This window comes from Pan paniscus, chromosome 2 (assembly GCF_029289425.2).
Source record: "Pan paniscus chromosome 2, NHGRI_mPanPan1-v2.0_pri, whole genome shotgun sequence".
NCBI lineage: Eukaryota > Metazoa > Chordata > Mammalia > Primates > Hominidae > Pan > Pan paniscus.
Window position 1 is genome coordinate 112,826,864 of NC_085926.1, and position 25,025 is coordinate 112,851,888.

General features: G+C 36.5%; 1 protein-coding gene and 1 pseudogene across 38 annotated transcripts in view; one reads left to right on the forward strand and one right to left on the reverse strand.

Moving 5' to 3' along the window:
- Positions 1-25,025, reverse strand: part of ZBTB20 (zinc finger and BTB domain containing 20) — an 830,234-nt gene that overhangs the window by 527,706 nt on the left and 277,503 nt on the right. The window lies entirely within an intron of this gene.
- Positions 1-25,025, forward strand: part of LOC100973699 (Y-box-binding protein 1-like) — a 104,496-nt pseudogene that overhangs the window by 10,779 nt on the left and 68,692 nt on the right.

Sequence of the window (25,025 nt, forward strand, 5' to 3'; positions counted from 1 at the left end):
AAATCTAATTTATCAACTTATTCTTTTATGGGTCATTCATAAATGAATTGTGCACTAATCATCTCCTAACATACTACATGAGTTACTTATCTTTTCACTGATGGATCCCAAGTGGCTAGTAAAGTACTGAATACACATTAGGTATCAATAAACATCTGATGGATAAATTAAAATTTCAAATAGTGAAAGCAAAATTATAGAAACTTAGTTCATTGGCAGCATAGAAAATAAAATAGCCTCTAGTGCAAAGCCATATTCAATTTTTTGTTATCTGATCTAGTATGAAGTTTGATCGATACAAGGACCCAAATTTATTAAATCTTGTTAAAGAACCTGATGCTCTCTCTCTAGAGACAATTCTTTCTTCCCCAAAATAGAAATGTGAAATTCCATAGAACTTAAATGTAAAGCAGTAAGTCCCCTACCCACCTCTGTGCCTCACCTCGCCCGTGACTCAAGTGCTATATGAACCCCTGCAAATAAATCAAGGCTGCTGAATTCTCAAAAGCTCTAATTGTGCCAATTGTAAATAAGCCTCAGGATGAATTTCAACCAGCAGTGTCCCCAAAACCATTATCTGAAACTATAATCCATTACTTTTCTTTCATAATTAATTTTTCTAATAGGTCAGTACTATTTGTTTTGTTTAAGCGCTATTCCAGCAATCCCATTTTACCAACAACCAATGTCAATTGTAATTATATGCATATTTTCTATTATATACAACAAATACATTCTTATATTTTGCGAAACACTAAATTGGGCAGTGATTTTTTAATGAGTAATAAGGTAATATGCTACATTGGTGCTCAACTGCACTTGTCTTGACCATATGAATTAAGAGTCTAGTGGAAATTTATAAGCACCTTGAGGACTTCCAGGTATGTGGGTGCTTAAATAGGTACTCAAAAGATGCTGCTTATTTTCATAGATTTTAATGTCTAAATCACTGGGAACAATGACAATTACCAGAGATATAGATAGGTGGTTAGATAAACACACAAGAGATATGTATGTTAGAGACATACACATTATAGAGAATATAATAGGGTTGTATACACACCTACATATACCTATATAATATGTGTGTGTGTGTGTGTTTGTATGCATGTGTATGAAATCAAAATGCAATTCACTGGAACACTGAAGACAAAGCGGTCAAGCAGCTGAGAGAATTCACCATACTGATGAGCTTTCCTCCTCAGAGAGCTTGCTCCTCAGGCCCTCACTCAAAGGCTCTTTATTCTTTCTAGATACAATTCTAAAGAGTTTGATATCTACTTTTCCATCCACAACAAACTAAATGCTGAAAACTCGAGAGCATAGGTGAGCTTGTGTTTGATGCTAGCTGCAAGCAGCCTGACACAGGGAGAAATGAGAGCTCTCCTAGAGCCAATCTGGGGAGTGTCCTGGTGAGGGCACTGAGACCTGCTAGTTAGGAGGAGGCCTAGTGCAAACAAGCAAAATTGCTTGGATGAAGGGTAATCAATCTGAGTCTAGTTCTTTTGGATGAAACCTTTGAGAACTCAATGACAAGGGGATATGGATCCAACAGGAGACTAGTAGAGAATACAAATTCATTATTTTGCTATACAATGCTAGTTGCATTTTAAACAATTGTTTCTCTATGAATTTTACTACCAGGCTTTTCTGAACCATTCTGTGTGAATTCAATACTGCCTGGATTTTTAAAACCACTTCTGACACTATAAACCAGACAAATCTTTCTTAAAAGATAATAAGAAGATGGGGCCTTGCATTTCTCATAAAAGGAAAATGACTCCACCATAAGTGTATTCATTACACACTGTTGAGGCATGAATTCAGGGAAAATTAGACTGAATATGAGATTACCATCCTAACTTTCTGAAACACTCCCAGCGCTGTCACCAGAGTTCTTAATTCAAATATTTACTCTTGATCTAAAAATATCTTAGTCCAAGAAACGGAATGATTACTCCACAGTTAAAGTATACTTAGTGATCTGAGAGAGGAGAAGTTTCATTTCACTCAAGCAAATGGTTTTAGTACCCCAACCAATTAATAGCTTCATCATGTGTGAGCCATGATTATAAAGGAATCGGACTAATTTTTTAAACAAATCTATAGGCTTCTAACAAGGGCTATTTTTCACAATGGTCACCTTGGAAGAAAGTCACTGCAGGGATACCGTCATTACTTCAGATTTGGGACCTTACCTTTAGAATTGGTTCATGAGAAAAACAAACAAAAAAAACACTATATGCTTCATAGTTACCCTTCCCACCTAACACTACATATCCCTGATTACCAACTTTGAATATGCCTCATTTACACTGATCAACCAAAAGCCTCCTGGAAATGGTATCACGGCCTATTTATCCTGGGCTTTACTGGGAGGGTGGGGGATGAAGAGGGTTTATAGGAATTATGAGAGTCTATTTTTAATTATTTCATCTGTGAAACATATGAAATTCCTTTGGCCAAAAATGCAATATAAAACTCAGATTATCAAGGGCCTTTTCGTGGGACCAGTGAAATGGAGAAAAAAGTCTCCATGACAAAATAGAGGACTTTTGGGAATCCTTTTTTTTCTGAGGTTTGCATGTGTGTGTTTCTAGCTTGGCTCTCACCTGAACTGCTCTTTCATAATCTACTGTAGTCATTCGGTACCTGGAATCTGGGAAAACTCCAACCTTACTCCAGCACTTGTGCAATAACACAGTAAGGCACATGGAGTCAAGTTTAAGCACTTAGTCCAGGGTTCTTTGCACCCTGTGGGCCTTCAGTAAGTACTTGTTGATTGACTGAATGCGTGGCTCACTATCAATGTGAATTAACTATATACATACTGCATTAAAATCCAACAACCCAAATACTTTCTAGCTTTCAGGAAGTAATGCATCTAATTGACAGAACCACTCTTATGCCTCCTAATCCCCACTTCCTACAAACCAGCTCAAAGGAAGAGAGAGAATATGAAGAAACAAAAATGAACATAAGAAAAACAATTAGCTGATGCACTCTGCAAAGCCTGTAATATTATCTAGAATGACAGCATAGCCATTGTTCGTGCTGCCAGAGACCCGCGTGTTTGCTAGCTCACCCGAGGTCCTGGGAGAATAATAAACTAAGCAGATTAGATGTAGACTGATGCCTCCATGCCACCACCAACTCACACAACACACACACTGTTCTGAGTGTCTGAACACATGCGGGCAGGTAAACCCAGAAAATGGGCACTCCATGTTGGCAGGAGGGGAAGAGGCTGCCAACAAACAGGGCCTGTTTATTATTTAACAGTTGGTACTGCTAGAGGCCTGGCACCGCTATAGAGCACTCTCTGTTTCAGTGCAAGTCAGCCTGATTATGAGAGCGTGTGAGCCAAATCATGTTTACCATAGTCTGTGAGAACCTCTGTGCCCCCAACAGACATGGAAATTCTTACAATAGCTCTCGTCCAAACAGAAAAATCACTCCTGAGATGGAGGTAAAGGGCCCCACGTGCTTAAATTTTGTCTGATCAGCTGGCTCAGTGTCTCTACATGTAGTTGCTTTTTCCCTGCTCAAGACAAGTCATTCCTCTCTAATGATACAGTTTCTAATCCTCTGCCTTTGGTTACTTTACTTTGGGACCTAAATCAACCAAATATATGTCAATCACCCATCTACTAATATTGCTTATGCTGTCCTGCACGCTTTGGCTTTTCAGCAAAAGAATCTGCTGCCCAGGGCGGCTACCTCCTGCTTCTCCTTCGCCAGGGCTGCCTCTGCAGTAAGTCTCCTCTCTGCCAATGTGGGCCACAGGTGGATGCCTTCCTACAAATCCAATCAGCAGGATAATGTGCTACTATCACAAGAGTGGACCTTAATGACAAAGAGCCCTGCTTAGATGGTCACCCCATTAACTTTGATTTGATTATTCTGCCCCAGCAGAACACTTGGCTTCACAACCACAGATGGCAACAGTCCAACATAAAACCTGTAGACAAAGTAGTCATGTTGGGTTCATACATTTTCAAAATATTAAATTTCATGTAAAAATATAAACATGATAAGTATTGAGAGAGTCCCTGGTTCCCTAGGAAAGCACTGTTTTCTTTTCTTTTTTCTTTTTTTTAACAAACCAAGGTCAGAGCACTAAGACAATTGTGCTAACTAGGCAACAGGGATAATCTAATCATTTCTTTTGAAATTCAACATAAATCATCATTTCTTTTAAGTGTAAGAACCTGGCTTTTATCTTCCATATACAACCAAGGCAATCTTTGATACTTTATGTGACTCTATTCTATACAACTGTTTTTAAATTCAAGATAAAATTGGCTCTATATAAGCTAGTTCAATATTTTGAAATTTAATTGTAACTTGGATACACTTCCTCTGTGACCATGAGTAAATCATTAAAATGCTTTCTACCAATGAGAATAAAGGCATAGCAAACTATAAGTCTTACCTGAAACTGTATGCAGTGATTGTTTTGTGTTTTGTTTTCTAATTGACAGTTGATATTTATACACTAAATTATCAAACTACTATTTGTTTTTAATTAATTCCTCAACTTTGCCACTCAAGGAAAATGATATATGCTTTGTATTGTTAAGTAAATACATAATTTTATACTTATCATGTTATTATGGTTTTCAAAGAAAGTAGTTGTCCCTAGGTCACAGATTATATACACATGCATAGCAAAAAGACTTTACAAAAACAAGGAAAATATGAAAAAATAATTGCCTAGCTTGGATCAAGTTAACCCCTAGTTTAATTTAATCATCTCCTCTACTGAGGATCTGATAAGAGATTCTTAATAACAGCCCCAAATTAAGGCAATAGAATCAGGAAATCTTTTTTTTTTTTTTTTTTTTTTTGAGATGGAGCCTTGCTCTGCTGCCCAGGTTGGAGTGCAATGGCGCGATCTCGGCTCACTGCAACCTCCACCTCCTGGATTCAAGCTGTTTTCCTGCCTCAGCCTCCTGAGTAGCTGGGACTACAGGTGCCCGCCACCACGCCTGGCTAATTTTTGTATTTTTAGTAGAGACGAGGTTTCACCATGTTGGCCAGGCTGGTGTTGAATTCCTGACCTCGAGTGTTCTGCCTGCCTCAGCCTCCCAAAGTGCTGGGATTACAGGTGTGAGCCACTGCGCCCGGCCAAAATCAGGAAATCTTTCCCAAAACATCCTGTATATAGAAACACTCATAACTACTACTTTATGGCAGAATAATGGACCCGCTTATAGGTTCACATGGAAAAAGTTGATATTTCAGCCACGACCAAAATATAAACAGGATTTTTCATAGGGAGTAGATGGTGTGTTCATAGCGAGATAGGTGGTGTGTTCATCTCTGTGCTGAGATACTTCATCTTAACTAGTAAGAAACATAGTAATCCCTCACATTCATTAAGAGGTATGCTGTAAGAGCTTAATATGTATACACCCATTTAACCTTCATAACAACCTTTATTTTTTAGTGACTACTATTTACAGTGATTACTATTATTTTCTCCATTTTACAGATGAGGAAACTAAAGCACAGAGTGGTTAAGTAACTTGCCCAAGGCCCTGCATTATGTAAATAAAGGGGCTAAAATTTGAACTAAGGTGGTCTGGCTCCAGAGTCAAAGTGTAATCACTGTGTTCTGCTTCTCATAATAATGATCACTCTTTCTGAGGCTTGTGTTCAATTTAAAACTGTATATTCCCTGAGGCTGTAGAATGTTAGAGCTGAAGTAATTTAAAATGATCTAACCCGTGACCTAAAGCTCCAGGTGGAGAGAGGATGTTTGGGAAGACTGTGTAGCCTTAAAATTTTGTGGATAGGCACACTTTTCTGGGAAAAGAAATGAGCCACTCATCTAGTCTAAATGTCTCACTTGAGAGATTAAAAAAAATAAAGCCACAAAGCAATGGCTGTAAATGCTGCATATTTTAAGGAAGCAATATAAAAAGAACCAAGCCCAGAAACCAGGGCTGTTTTCATTATCCTGTCTACCCAAACTCTCTTAGGTGGCTCCCTTAAAGCCAGAAGAAATCTGTGTGAGGGATGCCAAGTCAGCCTGTTTCTCTACTTGGCTCCACATGACTCAGTAAAGCAAATCAATGAGACAAGATATCTACTCATGCAAGAAAAAGCAGAAATCTAGTGTGATGTTTTCTTGACTATTCAATGCTAATGGAAAAAAGTTGGTAACACATTTAAGAGGTAAGAAGAAATAAAATTGTCTCTTTACAAAGTTGACTGATTTATTCATTTAGTAGATACACACACAGGTATACACACATACACACAATTTATTTATTTTAGTGGTAGCCCAGAAACTTTCTGAATTTCTTTTGTATTTCTCTTGAGTCTTTTCCTGTAATTTATATTTACTTAAAATTTATCCCTTATGTTCAAATTTTTCACACATATATATAAAGTATTCATTATAATCATTTTAATTTCCTCCATTTCTCTGGTTATTTCCCCATTGTATTTCCAATTTTGTGCATTTGTGGGATTTCTCATTTAGTAATTAAATCATGTGATATTGGTTTGTTTATTGTTCTGTTATTCTCTTTGAAAAAACCAACTCTTTGATTTATTAGTGTGTCTCTTTTTTATTTTCTAATTCCTTAACTTCTGACTTTATTTTTTTAATCAATTCCTTGTTTCTACTTTGCAGATTTGTTTTTTGTTCCTTTAACCAACTTCATGAGATGAATGGTAATACGTTTATAATTATTTTCTTTCCTGTAATAGTCATGTTTAAAGATATGGATATTCCTCCAAACACTGTTTTATCTATATCTATACATACTTATTTTCTGTAAATTCTGTAATGCCTCTTAAGCAAAAAATTAATTTAAAAAAGTTATTGGTCTTTTTTCTTATCAATTCACAGGAGCTCTTATTTTTTGGAGATACTATTTTTGTCTGAGATATGAGTTGCCAATCAAAATGATCACTTTTTCATATCATGCAAAAACTGTTTTTTAAATTTTTATTTGCTTGATTTTTCTTATTCACAATTCTGGTAATATCAGTAGAAGTTCTTCTCCTTCCTCTCCCAGCTTTTTGCTTCCTATATGGCTTTTGGTCCCATTATAGTTTTATTTTCTTCTTCTACTTCCTTCTTGTTCTCTCACAGACAATTTTATTTCTCCTTATTTGTCTTATCACTTATTCAATCCTGTTTATCTAGTTTTTGAACTTTCATTTTATTTTATTTTATTTTATTTTATTTTATTTTTTGAGACGGAGTCTTGCTCTGTCGCCCTAGCTGGAGTGCAGTGGTACGATCTCGGCTCACTGCAACCTCCACCTCCCAGCTTCAAGTGATTCTCCTGCCTCAGTCTACCGAGTGGCTGGGATTACAGGCGCCCACCACCATGCCCGGCTAATTTTTGTATTTTTAGTAGAGAGGGGGTTTCACCATTCTGGCCAGGCTGGTCTCGAACTCCTGACCTCAGGTGATCCACCCGCCGCAGCCTCCCAAACTGCTGAGATTACAGGTGTGAGCCACCGTACCTGGCCTTGACCTTTTATTTTAAGGAGGCCACAATGTCTTCTATTTATTTGCTAGTATGGAAAATAGATATTATTTTCTTGTATAATTCTTCTTCTGGTATATATTTTGATCTGGTTTCTTTGTATTGCTTTTGTTTTTGTTTAAAGCTATTAGCTTTGCTTAGCTGATAGCTAAATCTGGGTCCAATGCAGGTTCATTTCTGATTATTTTTCATTTTTCACTGAGTTAATTCTATCAGCTGTTTGCTGCAGGAAAGAGGCTGGCACAGTAAACTGAGGACTTCAGAGAGTTTCTTTTTGGTGCCATATTTCCTGTTATGTTTTACCTTTCTCACCAACTCGACCGTGCACATTGTTCAAGAGATATGGATCTGCTTAGTGTTCTCAGTGTCTTGTCTTCCCCATTTAAATTAGCAGGAGTTCCAAAGGGCTTGCACAAAGTCCTGCCTGATACATTTTCCAAGTCATGATCTAATATTTCCTTATTTCTCTTCTCCTGAAGGTGATCAACAGTGGCAAAGGCTGGTGTGGTTTATCTTCTCCACCTTGCCACCCATGCATCCTGCTTTTGGCACATGTGGCAGGCTGATGTCATTCCTCATTCACTGCCCCCTCCTCTGTTATCATCTGTTGTAGAACAAGCCTTAGCAACCCTTCTGCAGACCACCTATAGCCTCACACTTTCCTGTTGCATGTAAGTAACTGGAGCATGTGTCCATCAACTTTTGGATGTTCTACCTGCTGCCTATATTTAAAATACTCTCGACATTGTCCCTGTTCTAAATTTCGAAATATCCCATGGTTTCTGATTTGAGATTGTACCTGCCTTCTGTAAGAAAAGGCTTTTTTATATGCATCTCATTTTCTATTTAATTGTTTGTTGCACAGAAACATATGCGACAGTGTTACATTTAGTTTTTCATCTGTGGCCTCCTAAATGGCAAAAACAAAACTTCACTTATTAGCTCCTCTCCAATCCTTCTCTCAATCAAGTGCTTGCCCATCCTAGTCCTTAAACCTGGACTAATCCCTTGTAAGGTGTCCTGTTGTAAGATGTCAACTACAGCATTCTCATTCATTGACCATTTATATTTCCCCTCATAAGCATATTTGCATTTAAATAGGAGATTTTAAAAATCTAAATTAAACTTTAGACTACCAGATGAAGTTATAAATTAAAACTTTGATTGTAGAATGACAAATAACATGGTATATGTGGAAAAGAAGTTAGAGAACCCCAATTAGTATCTGTAAAATGACCTCATGTGAGTAGCAAAGTTATGTGTGAGTTGCTTTAATCTTTAAAATTAGCTTCTGCAATGCTTCATTGTTTTCTACAACAGAAGAGTAATAGGAAAATGAGGCATTTGTTGTAAGTAAATTTTCTAGTTACCTGTTTAAGCAGTTTTCTTTTAAACTTTAAGATGAAAATCTTTACAATGAGTTCCTATTTTCTGAAACAAATAAGTGACTTGATATGGTAGAAGTGTACTGGAGTGAGTAGTTCCGGATTCTTAAGTTCTTTCTGTTACTTATTATTAATAAAGTTTTGACACATCATTTAGCCCACCCAAGCCTCAGTTCTCCCATCTGTAAAACAGGAATAGCAATACTTCCTTTCTTGCAATATAAGTTTTCTGTGAGTGGAAAATGACATAATATGTGTCAAAATACTTTGTATACTAACAACTAGAAAATGATAAGAGCCTTAATAATAAAAGATAATCCAAATAAAATATTACACTACTATCAAAGATAATAGAGGCTAACAGGGCAGTTATATAAATACTTTCATGATTCTTTTGTGTGTTTTTTCCTAGTTGTTTAGCCAAGGTACTCACTTCTATTTCAGTTCTCATTGCCATCAGTGAGTCTGCCTCCAGAAAAAACACTTTCTGTTTTCCCGCCTCCTCTTCTCCAGTACATTTGTATAGTTTTTGTCTTTGTTTCTTTGGTATGTTTTCTGTGGCTTTAAATTGGCTGCAAAAGATTGCATAGAGTAATGAAAAGAGAAAGCAGCTTTGGAGTCAGGCAGACCTGGTTTGAATCCTGACTGTTTTTGTGCTCATCACTTAACGTCCCTGAATCTGTTTCCTTATCCATAAAATGAATTTAATCACTGATACCCTGCAGGGCTATCTAATATGTGAAGTTCTTGGATTTCATCAAATCTCATTTGCCTTCTTAAAAGTATATTTTGCTTATTTCTGTGTTTTTAATTGAAGCTTTATGACATTTGACAATGGATACATTGCTGCACTCTGATCAATAATTATTTTATTCAATGAATCATTTCACTTTTTTTCTAAATGTCACCAAAGACTCTAGCTTCCTTAAAATCTACTTTTTGTTAATTTCCTTGACTAATCTTATAGTTCCAATAGGTTCTCTGCTTCAATCAGCTTCCTTTTGTCTAAACTTCTTCTGTTTTCTCTTGTAAAATAATTTATCCTAATCTTAAATCTTTACGATAGAGACCATATCTTCTTTGGTCATAATGCATCGAATATTCTGTAAAAACCACATCACTATCAATCGATAATTATGTGTGTGTTATAAGTATGTGAATGTTATAGATCTCATAGAACTTATCCACTCTGCCTTAGCTTATTCCTAGAAGATCACAGATTACTATTATATAGCATTTGTATAACTCTTTATCATTTGTGAACCTTTCGTAATTATTTAATGGAGGTCTTCAAACTACTAGTATAGATTGATTTTGTTATTTCTATTGTTGGGAAGGGAAAACAAAGACAGAATGATGAAAACTTGGCAGATATATCCCATGTTACCAGGAAAAACAGGATTAGCACACAGTCTCTTATTCTCTGATCTGCTGATAGTCTGTTGAGCTAGTGTTTTCCTAGCATGAAAGGAAGAAACATCTATTCATTTCCAATTATTATTTTCTGGAAAAGGTATTATGGAGATGGTTCTCTTTATGTTCAAAATAAATAAAATGTCCGAGTGATTCCTGGAACTTGGGAGAATGGGGAAGGTAAACCAAAAACTAGGGCCAGAGAGCAAGAAGGAGGTAAAGGAGATAAAATTCGTGGTGGGTGAATCCTCATCCATCATTACATGACAGAAGTATTTAAAAAGGAAAGCTACTACCTCTCCTCATCTGAGGCTTCCTCCAGAACCCTGTAGGAGAGGAAGATACACTGCTGAGTCTTCATTTGGGGAGCAGCAGGAGAAGGCAGTGCCTCCTTAGCCAAATGAACCTTTCCTGACAGCTGTGGGGATATGTGTTTGTGCCACCAGGCCCCTTAGAAAATTATCCCTAAAATAACTAACGTTTAGTCAGTCAAAACAACAACAACAACAGAAAAATACCAGCTTCAAAGCGAAAGTTATGTGGCGAGAGTAAATAACCCAAACTTAACGTGACCTTCCTAGCATTTTTTTAGGGAAGCGTTAGGGTATAGAGAGTGAAAAACACCCTGAGGTGGGATTTACAAGTCTTAATTTCAGTTTCAGCAGTTTCACTTTCTGGCTGTGTGGTATTAGACAAGTGGCTTAACCTCTCTGGACCTCTCTGATCCTTCAGATTTAAAATGAGGGGGTTGATTACTAAGTGATGTCTAAGAGCCCTTCTAGAGATAAAAAATTCCCCAATCTATGATAATAATAATTAACATTTGATGGTCCTTTACCACCTACAAATGATTTCCACATACATTATCTAATTTGATCTTCATGCCAGTTCTGAGGTAGTATTATTATGATTATGCCCATTTTTGGAAGAGAGATTCAGAAACCACAAAATGGCAGAGTTGGCATTGAACAGATGTTCCCAAGAGGCAAATACCCCTTCAGTAAAAGAAGCAGCTGATGCTAACAAGGATAAATAAGAGCAGACAATTCAGCCTGTGAGCTCTTGTTTAGGGGTACAACAGAATTTCTGGAAGCTGCATTGGGGTAATGATAATCCACCATGTGGAATGTTATCTGATGATGTATTTATCAAAAAAAACTAATAAAAAGAAAATTAAAAAAAGATACAATAATTGTTACTGCACTACACCCTAATGAATTATTGTGTTCAAGGTTCTTACAAAAAAAAAGTAATATTATACTCGGCTTATGTTTTAATTGATTTATTAATATTTTATCACAGGAATGTAATTTAAGCTCCTCATGATTTAGATCTCATAAACCTTTAGCATTTTGCAAATTCAAATTCCAATTTAAAGCCAGGGCGAGCAATTAACTTTTCTATCATCTTGTCAGGGGAGAAGGTTCGTGTTTAATTTGAGACAAAGTGACAGAAATATATATACACTGTATGTATTACTCCAATTTAATTTATGAGTCAGCACCATCCACCTTCAAAATGTAGATTTAATAGAAGAGGAGGAAGAAAAGGCCGTGCTGTCATGATAGGGCTGTAATATCTGCCCTGAATTTCTTACATATTAAAAAAAAGTCACTGGTTTGTTGAGATACCAAGCTAGATTGATTGCAGGCCTATTTCCAGTTCTTTTGTTTCACATTCCACTTCCTGATTCTTTTCTCATACAGCACATAATCTCATGGATATCACAGGGAGTTCTTACCCCCACTTCTACCTCTACTCCTACCCCATCCTCCATTTTCATGCATAGCTGCTTCTACAGGTTTATCCTAAATCTTGACAAGTGAGATAAACTATGGTAAATATTGCTTTGAGATCACGTCTTCATCACCTTTCTCATCTTTCCAAAGCCACCTTCTAAGTGCTCTCTACCTAAAACAAACAAACATTAAACCTCCTCGCAATTTTATATTTTAATGTGCAGGGTGTATCTGGCACGGTAAAACACTGGCACTTTCCCGTGATCCTTTACAAAATATTTAAGGACAGGATATGAATAAATAAGCTAAAACCACAGAAGGTAGTCAGGTGAACTGTAGGGAAGTACTTCCCCTTGGTGGTTATTAAGCACTGGAACAGGGCTGCGGAGAGAGGTTAAGGAATTCTTACTAGCGCCGTTATCCTATAATTCACCAAAGGCACACAATGCTCTATGCTGATGAGATGAGTTACATGACATCTCCTCCCTGGTTCAATCAAAGGAAAGCAATTTACATCTCAAACCAGTTCTCTCATCAGTGGGACATAAAAACTGCAGAACAGAGATGCAGCAAATGTGCTTATTTATACAGAATCAACTCAGTTGCCACTGTTCTTTATTATTTTCCTTCTCTCCCACCTCCCCTGTATGGTGGCCATTTTGAATAGGATGCTTAAAATTCTAAAAGTGAGAAAAAGAACCAAGAACAATTCAGTAACAAAATTAACTAAAGATAACTTGTGCTTCTGACAATCAGTGTCCCTTGCGGTGTTAGGCCAATCCCTTTGTTCCACTTAAAAATAAAATCGGATTCCTCTTGCTGGCCACAGGAAAAGAATTAGAAGACGATTAATGGAAAATTCTGGAAGGTAGCCTTGTAAATGTTTATTCACTTTTCAGGCATACAATGTTGTGCTACATAAGTGAATACAGTGCATTTGTCAAAGAAAGGCCATGTTGAATTAGTGTGAGGTCTTCATTCATAAAACAAGCTTATTTTTACTAATAATCTCTATTAATCTCAGCTTAATTATATTAGGCATTTTTCACTTGCATACAACAGTAAAAATGGCCAAAACTGCATTTACTGCACCAGCTTAAACGCAGTTATATCCCTAAAAACGATTGCAGGGAACAAGCTCCCACAGACATGGCTTTTAGGCAGAATATGGGATTATGGCAGAGGGGTTTAAATACAGGAGGTAAAAATGGTAATCATATTCATCAACTACACAAAGAAGTAAAAACAAGAAGCTCTAGATAATTCTTTTTAGTGGACTCACTAAAATAACAATAACAGCTTGATGAAGAGAACATGATTGTCGAAAGCTTGTCCATTTTACATTTTCTCTTTACATAGTGCAATAAAAAGGAAGCACCTGCAGTTTCTACTTCTGCGTGTATTCGTGTGTGTGTGTGTGTGTGTGTGTGATGTTGAAAGAAATCATGGACATCATATTTGCTTTAGGAGCTACCAGTCTAATCTTAAGTGCACATTCCCTACCATAAAGTTGTATTTGAGCCCCATGCAGTGCAGAAACATTCTTCAGCTTAGAAAGTGCAGTCTTTGTTTCACACCCTTTTCCTTCATTCAGACACATCAGCATCTTATCACTTTGGACATTAAAGTAAAACAGACTTCTTTGTCATGAATATTTTTAGACAAATTACACCAAAATATCTTGTATTTTCCATTTTTTAGTGGAATCTACTTTACTGACATATAACAGCCCACCGTAACATCACTGTTGTGATGTCCTACTACTTATCTAAAAAAAGTACTATTAACTACATATCGCAGGTATTTGAAGTATATAAGAAAACCATAAACTGAATTACATTGTACGGCTGGTATGATCTCACATGAAGTTTGAGCTATCATTATTAAAAACAGAAATTGCATTTAGTTAATGCATCTGACAGTAAGCCAGTCAACTTTCAAGGTTGTATGATGAGAAAAAAATATTTTTTAAAAAAACAGAAAATGCCTGAAAAATTTCACAAGAGCATTTCACATGACAAGAGAATTCTTCCTCTCTCCCTTCTGCTGCCTGCCTGCCCACCTTTCTTCCTTCCTTCCTTCCTTCGTTCCTTCCTTCCTTTCCTCCTTCCTTCCTTCTCTCCTTCCTTTCTTCTTTCTTTTCCTCCTTCCTTCCTTCCATTCTTCCTTCCTTCCTTCTTTCCTTCCTTTCTTCCTTCCTTCTTGCCTTCCTTCCTTTCTTCTTTCCTTTTTCCTCTCTCCCTCTCTTCTCCTTCCTTTCTTCCTTCCTTCCTTCTTCCTTTTCTTTTCTCGTGCTTCTCTCCCTTAGTTTCTCTCTTCTTTCCTTCCTTCCTTCAATTTGGTGGAGGAGGTGCAAAAATTTGAGTAAGAAAATAATATTTTTGTTTCAGAATCCACATGCTTTTACTATTCATCATGCTAACTTAGGGGGAAATTTAGATAACTTCTTATGGCTTTTTTTTTTTTTTGAGTTTATAGATATCTTTCAGGGGTCAAGGTATTTCCAAACATTCTTATAATGGCCTCCAATACTCCACACTGCAATATATAGCATGCTCTAAGCAAAGGCAGTCTTTTATAAAAGACTGCAATAGCTAGTGAAGAAATACTTTTTTTGATTACTTTTATAAAGGCACAGAGCAAACAACAGTACAGTATGTACATAAATAAAGCAAAGGTTCAAACTGCACTTTTACAACTACAATGTCACTAATAGACCTCATCCCCTCTCTGCTATTCTATATATATAGGTTGAAATCTGAGGCTTAAAACAATGTTTGAACAACATAACAGAATAAATGACTAACCCAATCTTTCAGGTTCCAAAAACAGTACTGGAGAGTTTTCTATTTTTATAGGCGTTTGTCACTATGGACATTCAATATCTATAATTCTGAAATTACGGCCGGGTGCGGTGGCTCACACCTGTAATCCCAGCACTTTGGGAGGCCAAGGTGGGTGGATCACGACGTCAGGAGATCAAGACCATCCTGGCCAACAGGGTGAAACCCCATCTCTACTAAAATACAAAAAATTAGCCGGGCTTGTTGGCGTGTGACTGTAGTCCCAGCTACTTGGGAGGCTGAGGCAGGGGAATCGCTTGAACCCGGGAGGTGGAGGTTGCAGTGAGCCGAGATCGTGCCACTGCACTCCAGCCTGACAACAGAGCAAGACTCTGTCTCAAAAAAAAAAAAAAAATTCTGAAATTACAACAAAATTAGGATCTGAATATGTGTTTTACAAAATGATTTGCTATAGGCCTTCATGGGGGAGATGGCAATCCCTAGTATATCAAACACTGTGGCTTAATTTTTTTTAATCTTCACAAAACTCTTCAAGAATGGTTGTCATAATGTAAGAAGTGTCAGCATTACCAGAACAATCAGAGATTTCCATAGGCAGAATAACATTAGAGATTACGTCATTACAACAGATAGCCCTCATACTCAATGCATCTTACATGGTCAGTTAAACCAAAGGGTAGGAGGCACTATAGGATAATTGTGAGAAGAGTTGCTTTCTAAGTGGAAGAAAGGTGAAAATAAAGCACCTGCAGTGCTGTGCTTTCACTTTACTTCCTGCCCTCACAGTCATCCTGGAGATCTTACTGGTGTGCTTTAACTGTCTTGTGGCATTCTCTTTCAAAAGCATCTTCAGGGACTAAAGTTCAGGTTTTATCAGAATAGACATAGTCCTGTGCCACTTGACAGAAGGCATTTTACTCTTTTTTATGGTTTCACTAAAATCAAGAGTATCACAAAAACATCTTAAGATCTGAAACTGGGAATCGCCTCATAAGCATGTCTTCCAACCCTACAGGTTGTATAAGGCAAGTATGTGTAGACTGAATGGAACCCTCTATGTCTGGTTTTTCAGTATTGTAAAGACTTTCAAAGCTCATTAAGTACTTCTTTGCTGATACACACCAAGCTAAGTCCCACCTCAGGGCCTTTAGATCTTTTGTTACCCATGACTGGAATGCTCTTCCTCTAGGGTTTAGCATGCTTCTCTCTTTATTCTGGTTTCTCCTCAAATGTCACCTCTTCAGGAGACTTACACTGACCATCACATCTGAAATAGCTTGCCAACTTTACTCTACCTATCTCACTTTATTATTTTTCATAGTATTTATTTTTTTCCGGAAATTATGTACTGCTTATTATCTGTCTCCCCTAATAAAATTTAACTTCTTTGAACCAAATACTTTGTCTTATTCCTTAGTTTATTGCTAGTGTCCAGTACTGTGCCTAATATATGGTAGGTGCTCACTATATATTTGTCAAATAAATAATACTTAAAATTTAAAAATTTATTCTCCTTTAAGTTGTACAGTTTAAGCCTCACCTTATTTTCTGCTGATAAGAGAAGGTATCACCTACAATGACCCTTCACATTCTAGACAATTAACAAAGTCTTTGTGGAAGAAGAACTATTCCAGGAAGAATGTGTTCAGACCTGGTTTGAAATCACAGCCTGTTGCTGTGGGGCATTTATTACCCACCATTTAGCTAGATTACTGAATAGATGGAGTTAACCAAAATGCTGACAAGACACACACCACACACACACACACACACACACACCCCAAAAACGAAACCTCAGTCCTCCAAAACTCTCCTTACTCTTGTAATTGGAGTGCATTGCCACTTTGCTCCAAGCCAAAGAACAGATAAGAAAGAGAAGCAAAAATCAGAAGAACTTTGGAAGCCATTTCACTAGAGCTGCCACCTGTCACTTACGTAAGAAGATGCAATCATCCATCTGTCCAAACTGGTGAATCATAAGGTCTTAAATACTATTTACTTTCCCCAAAATAGTGAATCCCTTGCAATTTTATATCACATAATAACAAAGGGACATGATTCTTATTTGTTTTTCCTTTAGATACACATAGAACATTTTCTTTAATGTGGCATACAACTTTAAAAATATAAACACCAATTCACTGAGGTATTTTTTTGGTAGAAAAAAAGTGTCTATCATAATTTTAGTAGCAATAATAGTTCTGTACATTTCTTTTAGCAATTACAACCTCAGATTTCTAAGCACTGTGCAAACATTAATTTACTAAGTTCTGCTGTGTTCTCTTTGTGAATTAGAATATTATCATATCCTCATTATTTTTAGGTGAGAGTCACATGGCTATGGCTTGCCAGGGCCACACGGTAAATAATTTTTTTTAAAGTGGTAAGATGCCTCTGTTTTGAAAGTGGATGCCCAGGGAAGATTAATAAAATAGGATAAGAACATACCTAAAATGGCATCTGTTTTTTTTTTTAACCTAGTGCTTCCATTCAAATTTTGTTTTGGGATATGAAGTCACCTGATAGCTCAGTTCAAAACTCGAATAAACATCCTTGAAAATGGTAGGGTTATTCTTTAAAAATAGTAGTTATCAATTATTGAGTGTGCACCTTGTGCCAGGCACAGTTCTAAGAGATCTAGTTCTAGGAGGGAAAGTGTACGAGTCCACGTGAACAAGGACTTGGTGTCTTATTCACTACTGTATGCTCCGAGCCTATAACATACCTGGACGGTAGTGAGGGTTCAGTTGGTATTTGTTGCAATAAATGTATAAATAAGGGAAGCTTTCTTGGTTCCAGAAAACTAAACTGTCTGAATTTTGAAACACAACCTGTTTGTAAGTTGGGGGCATCATATTAAACATTTTCTTTTGGAAGCAGAGGAGAAGGGAAGAGATTTTATTTGACCCAATATATAACCAAATCTAGGATAATAGTGATCCTCTTTACAATAAAGTTCATTTATTCAACAATTATTTATTGAATACATACTATGTGCCAGGTATTGGAAGAGGTTCTAGGAATAAAGACAAGGTCCTTATTTCAGAACTTAAATTACTGTTTATGGGTATAAGAGGAAAATATCTTCATATACAATGCCATTATGAGGCAAGATTTTTCTATGAACCAGTGACTTCTGTTTGTTTTTACCATGTTACCCTCCTAATTTACTAAGGCTTCAATTACTTGGTTTTCTTCTGAGTAGCCAGGAGGACATTATACCAAAAAGTAAGTATACTGATTAATTACAACATATATCCATAAAGTGGAGGGGATATCTGAAAATCACCTAGAGAATCTGACCAATATCTAAGAAATTAATTTAGGTCAAATGATTAGTTCTGAAATGTCTGAGTTATCTATATTAGTTATTCATATTGCCAGTTCTTAACTTGTTCTATACAAACACAATCTGAAGCTTCATCTGGGCTTCTTCAAATTGGAACCTAGTTACAACTCTGAATGGATAAGTTCAAGAATAATGCCACTACAATAAAAAAGAAATAAAGAAGGGCACAAAGTATTAGAAGATAAATTATCTAGAGACTAATAAAGTCTTTGGTAAGAGTTTGCAACTCTATCACATATGGGCTAATTGGAAATCACTGCTTCCAGGGCTAATGACCTCATTTGAGGTTACCCTGTGGGACAATAACATGGCCTACCTCTGTCCACTAAACAAATTCTGTCAAAACATAACTTACCAAAGTATAGCTTGTTGAGGGGTATACATATCTGAATTTATTTTACTCTGATAATCTGCCCGAAAGGTTCTGTTACTTGAAGGCAATATCACTTCCTTTGGGTTCACTTGTAGGACACAAAATGCAGCTTTTGCAAATATTTCTGCTTGTAAACTAATTCTTCAGCTATAGTATATAAACTTCACTCTATAAGAAAACCAAAGAGGCCAAGGGACATTAAGTTTGGTGTTTAATTGCTATCAGCAATTAAAAATTGCTAGCAGCCCACTTAACATTTTCTTCTTCCTCTAAAAATGAAACTGAAACGTATCTTTTAGCTGAGAGTTCTGTAATGCTGAGAAAACATCCTAAATACATCTTGGCAAAGGAAGAAAAGAAAAAAATGTGATATTGATGTATTTGCTTTTCTAGTATATTGAAATCAAGAACTAGATACAGGTGACAGATCTGCTTCCACCTGCTGGCTCAGTGAATTTGTAAAACTGAAATCTGTTATCTAAAAATCACTACTACATTCAGAATTACTTAGCATTCCCTTTCTGTTTGTACATGTTCATGACAATGATAAAACAGCCCCAGGAATTCTGCTACCAATCTTCATATATATGTCCATTGACATTGTCTCCATCAAATTCAATCCAATAAAATTAAATGGAGTTAAATAAAGCAGTCTGCTTGAACCTCAGTATCTCTCATTTCTTATTGTATTGTACCTCTTATCATTTCTTATTTATTTAGCCAAGGTTAAAAAAAATGGTTTCCAGATTCAATTATAATTTCCCTCCTGGTCTCCTATTTCTTAAGTATTTTTTCCTTTTTATTTTCATATAATTACAAGGATTTTTTTTTGTCAATTGACATGAACAACATTATTCAAAGGAAAAAATACTTAAAGTAGCTACTATCTTATAGCAAAGAGGACATTTCCATCTATGTTTACCATAAACATTTTCACTGGATTCCAACATTTTCATATAATACTATCTACAAATATTGCCTGCTTTGAGAAGACTCCAAATTGTAGGAGGTAGATGGGCGATAGGTAATGCATGGAGGAAGTTGGTAAAGAAGACAAATTTCTAACTATGACTTCCGGAGTTAAATTTTAAAAGAAATTGAGAAGTATACGAAAATGTTAAGACTGAAATATATGCAATTGGCTTACAATTTCTCCAACCACTTGAGGCAAGAGGGTAACTCCAACTTTTGCCCCTTCATTGCCACACTTCTTCAATCTGCATATGGATTTTATGTTTCCCCTTTACGGCTGCCCTTAATATTAATTTTAACCTCAAATAAAAATTTTTTGGAAGGAAGAGTAATATACACATTATAATTTTCTCTGGAGTTTTCCTCCCATAAGCAACAGCCAGATGACAACCAACTTCTCATTAGTCTCTTGAAAAACAAATCAGAAAGTTTCTTATGTCCTTCACACAGGATTGCCATCTATTATAAATAGTGCTGAAAGACCCCACACACAGCAAACTGAAGCATGTGGCATTTAATCCATCACACAGAAGGATCAAGAATTGAGTCAACACTTCTAGGGCTTCTACCCCTCAACTATGCATTTCCATGGTACCCATTTCCATGGTTTTTAGACTTTTAAACAAACACATTTGTCTAAAAACAAATACATATGCAGGAAACATTTCTCCAGGGCTCTCGCCTTTTCAGCTGCTTTTGGTTGACAGATGAGAACCCACATACAGTATTCTGAAATTCTGCGTCTTCTTGTCTTAAGTACTAGAGAAAGAAATATTTGGTCCTAGGTGGCAGATCTTACTTATATCACTTCTATTAAACGGGCAAGATAGAGTCACAAAAAGAGGACTTATGATTTTCACCTTATAATGGATTCCTTCTTGGCTTCCTTCCACCTCCTATCCATGGATTTGAACTTCATTTTGAAGACACTTACAATTATTCTGAATGAAAACTATCATTTTCATTCTCCCTCTCAAAAAAGTTTCTGAAGAAATTTGTTGCAAAGCCATGCTATCTGTAACATTACGAATATGTTAGCATATTTTTAGTGCTTCACTAGATTTCATAAATCTTACTTACCCATATCAATAACAACCAGTATAATTTGAAGGAAAAAGGAGAAATCTTGTGTCTTAAATTATATCATTTAAAATTCATGGATGAAGGTAGTATCCCTAGAAATGATCTGATTCTATGTGACTCCGGGAAAGATACTATTTCATTTCTGTTTTAGAGATTAAGAAACTAAAGTACAGATAAGTTAACTAACTTGCCTAAAGCCTTCTGGTGAATGAGATAGCCAAGATTTGAACCATGGAGTCCAACGCCAGAGGCTTAACCATTACATTATTCTACTTCTGTGTTGAGATTAATAGAGAGGAATTAAATGCATAATTTTGGAGGCAAACAGCTTAAGTTCAAATCCCAATTTCACCAGTTACTAGCTACATGACCTTGGGCAAAGATCTTAACCACTATGAAACTTTATTTCCTCATGTATTTAAATAATAGCTGTCCCTCACTGAGTACTAAGCTATGTTCCAGTTATCGATGCTAAGTGTTTTACATGCATTATTCCATTTAATTATCATAATAACTCAACCAAGTATGTAGTGTTATCACCCCAGATTTAGAGATGAAGAAACTAAGGTTGAGTAATTTGCCTACTGTTATACAGTAAGGGGCGAAGACAGAATTCTAATAAGGGCAATCTCACTCTAGACACCTTACTCTTAGTCATTAAATTTGGTGATAATAACCAGTAGTGTCTACTTCATGGGGTTTGGGGTTGTGTTTTGGTCAGGATTAAATTAGGTAATGGAGGTATAATGGCTAATTTTATAGGTCAACTTGACTGAGCCACAGGGTGCTCAGACATTTGGTCAAACATTATTTGGTGTACTTCAGTGAGAATGTTTCTGGATGAGATTAACATTTGAATCAGTAACTGAGTAAAGCAGATTGGCCTCCCTCATCTCCAAACAGTTGGAGGCTGGAACAGAACAAAAAGGCTGACTCTCTCACAGGTAATAGGGAATTTCTCCTGCTTGACAGCCTTTGAGCTGGAACATTCCTTTTTTTTTCCTGTCTTCAGACTCAAACTGGAAACATCAGCTCTCTGCAGGTCTCTGGCCTAAGGAAGTTCAGACTAGGACTATACCATTAGCTTTCCCAGGTCTCAAGCCTTTGGACTAATACTTTGGACTAACGCAATTGGCTCTCTGGGGCCTCTAGCTTGCTGACTATAGATCTTGAGACTTGTGAGCTTCCACAGTCATGTGAGTCAATTCCTTATAAAACATTTCTTCTATACAGGTATACATTTTATTAGTTCCAATTCTCTGGAAACATAGTACACAGTTTCTGACACCCAGAAATAGTTAATGAATGTTTCTTAAACTGCTTTCCCAAGAAAAGCCAACAGAAAAGGAATTATAGGATGAAAAAGCCCCCTTCAGTAAGAGCAAAGATAGGTCCAGATGAGGAGGATAATGTTCTGTGGGCACTCGGCTCTTAAGAGAGGAGCAGGGGTAGGGGCAAATTTTAAAACACGATCTGCAGCTAGGTCAGATGATAAGCTTGTTTATGAAATAAGAGATGGCAGGAAAACCAGGTTGATCCAGATATCATGAAGAAAAGCCACTTTCATCTTCCACTACCCTAACTGGAAGGGAATCTTGGTTCCTTACCATGATAGCAAGCTGACTAGAAATATAGATGTGATCTTTCCCTTTAAAAAGTAACAGGTTACAGGGAAAGTGAAGGAATTTATAGAAAAGGTCAAGTTTGTTTAGTGCCTTACTGTGTACTACTTCAACCAATTCAGCTCTATCACCCAGGTTGGAGTGCACTGGCACAATCTCGTCTCATTGCAACCTCCACCTCCCAGATTCCAGCAATTCTCATGACTCAGCCTCCTGAGTAGCCAGGGTTACAGACGCACCCCACCACGCCCGGCTAACTTGGTATTTTCAGTAGAGATGGGATCTCACCATGTTGGCCAGGCTGGTCTCAAACTCCTGGCCTCAAGTGATCCACCTGCCTCCGCCTCTCAAAGTGCTGAGATTACAGGAGTGAGCCACTGCACCTGGCCCCAATCCAACTCTTACATACATACTTTGTTTCCAGCTATAAACCATAGGGGCATAAAAAGACTTCTCTATGGAACAGGTTAGGTCCCTGAAGTTTTCAGGTCTAAACATGCTGGAGATGGCAATTAAAGCTTTCTAATATATGCGAGTTACATTAATATCTTTGAAATACCCATTCAATTACCCCAGATCATCACCTGTTAGACACCCTCTCTGTCAAATCTCTTCTGAATAACTTTGTTTAGTTAGATTTGGGGCCAGTATCGTAACTTCACGTAGTCTGTACAGGAAGAAAATAAGTAAGCTTTACTCTGGATCTCAGGGAACATGTGTTTCTCCCATCATCTAAGCTAAAAAACAAGGAAGCTGCAACAGCTGGGACAAGAAGGAAAAGCCAATTTGATTTTTAAAGAAAATAGAAAATAAAAGCAATTTGTCCAATTCCAATGTGTGGTATCTATGCTGATTTTTCTCAAGTAAAAGTGCTTATCATTGCCAAAATCCCCAAAGTAACCACAGCTGACAAACTTCTCAGCATCAGAGCACTTGGCAACTGACAATAAGACCTGCTCCTTCCCCAAGCGGATAAAAAGCCAGGAACTCCCCAAACAAAACCAACAGCTTTTCTGTACTCTTAGTCTGCCTTCATGTCTTTTGAGCACAGTATATTGTCCTGTGTAATTGGAGGTTCATGTAACACACTGATTTTACCCAAAGCATCAAAACTAATATAATTAATTTATATAATCTTCTAGTTACACTGACTATAGAACTTACCTTCACTACCTACCCAAATGTCTGCTGCTGATGTATACATATGATTGCACAAATTCTAAAGAGTACTGTCAATAAACAGAAGTGTAAGTCTGCTAAAAATGCTTAAATATACAAAGAAATGCAAATATAAGCTCTCTACCATACATAGGATCTTTGTTTATACCAGTTGCACATGATCAATGGAAAAGGACATTCAAAACACTTTTGAATAAACAAATTATTATCTTGCATTAGCTTGTATCAATAGAATCCTTCAAAGTATTTTTTGTTCATAATAAAAATGTGTATAGGTTGGTTTGATTATTTTTTACTCTTATCATGGCAACTCAATATAACAATACTGTGCAGGTGGAAGAGGGAAGAGGGGAAAGAAGAGAAGCTGCAAATAACCAGTTTAATTACCCTAACAGTCATTTTTTTTTTGCAGGAAAAAGGTTCCATATGATAAGAATGTTTGTTCTGATCAAATATCTTTGCTCCATAAAGACCTTATGAATCTTCCTTCAATGTGAAGCTAAGCTATTTCTGAGGAGCTACTGGCACCTCCTCATTTTTTCTAGAGGTATCCATGTTCTAAAAATCTCAAATGATCTCAACTTAGGAGGTTACTGAAGCTACATAAATGTCAAAAGAAATGATAGATTTACACTTCTCCAATTTCTGCATTTGTTATGTAGCATAAATTCATGACAGAAAAAAAAATGATCCTCAAAACTCCTTAGAAGCTAGCTGAAAATCTTGTTTTAAGTCAACTCAAACCAAACCAAGTTCTGCTAATGTAAACCCTTAAGATTTGTGGTAGTTTTTCATTCCCAATATTAAAATAGTCTTTTGTTAATTCTCCATCACATCATATTTTCCCTTGACTACTAAATCAGGTCCACATTTGTTGCTTCTATGTTTTTGACATCATGGAAGAATCTGGAGCAGTGGTACATTTTGCTCTTCAGAGATATTTTATTGGTTTAAAATATTTGATTACTAAGGGGTTTAATCTAGTAATACTAGATTAAGTACTGTCTACCATAGGAAAAAATTCATCAGACTTAAGGTGTTTCCTCTTAAGTGGAAGTAGAAAGCCAAATTTCAAAGCCTACCGTGTTAATAACAAATGCTTTCTTTTATATTTTCACCAAAAAACAAGCCTATTTCCTTATCTAAGTTCTGTGCAAGTCTTTCTGATTTTCTCACAATAAACTATATGTGTGAAATCCCATCAGTGTTATCACCAATATTTATTCCTGATGGCCACAGCTTTTCTAATCTTTGTGTAGCCATATGCTTAATGTTACATAACCCACTTGGAATTCCTTTCTTACAAACAAATAGCAAAAATGTAAGTTTATGAAGTATGCATTCCTTTTTTAATGCCAAAAATAAAAACAAAGGAAAATTTCTAAATTGGACATGTGATAATACATAAAATCTATCTGATAAAAAGTGTGTAATTACTGTCACAAAATCTTCACACAATCCTTGAAATCTCAGCAGTAGGGTGGCACCAAGTTCCCACACATCAATTAAAGCATGTACATATACGTCATTGGCGATAGGTCAGTCTCACAGAGAATAATCTCATGATGCCAAAGCTATCCTACCTGAACTTT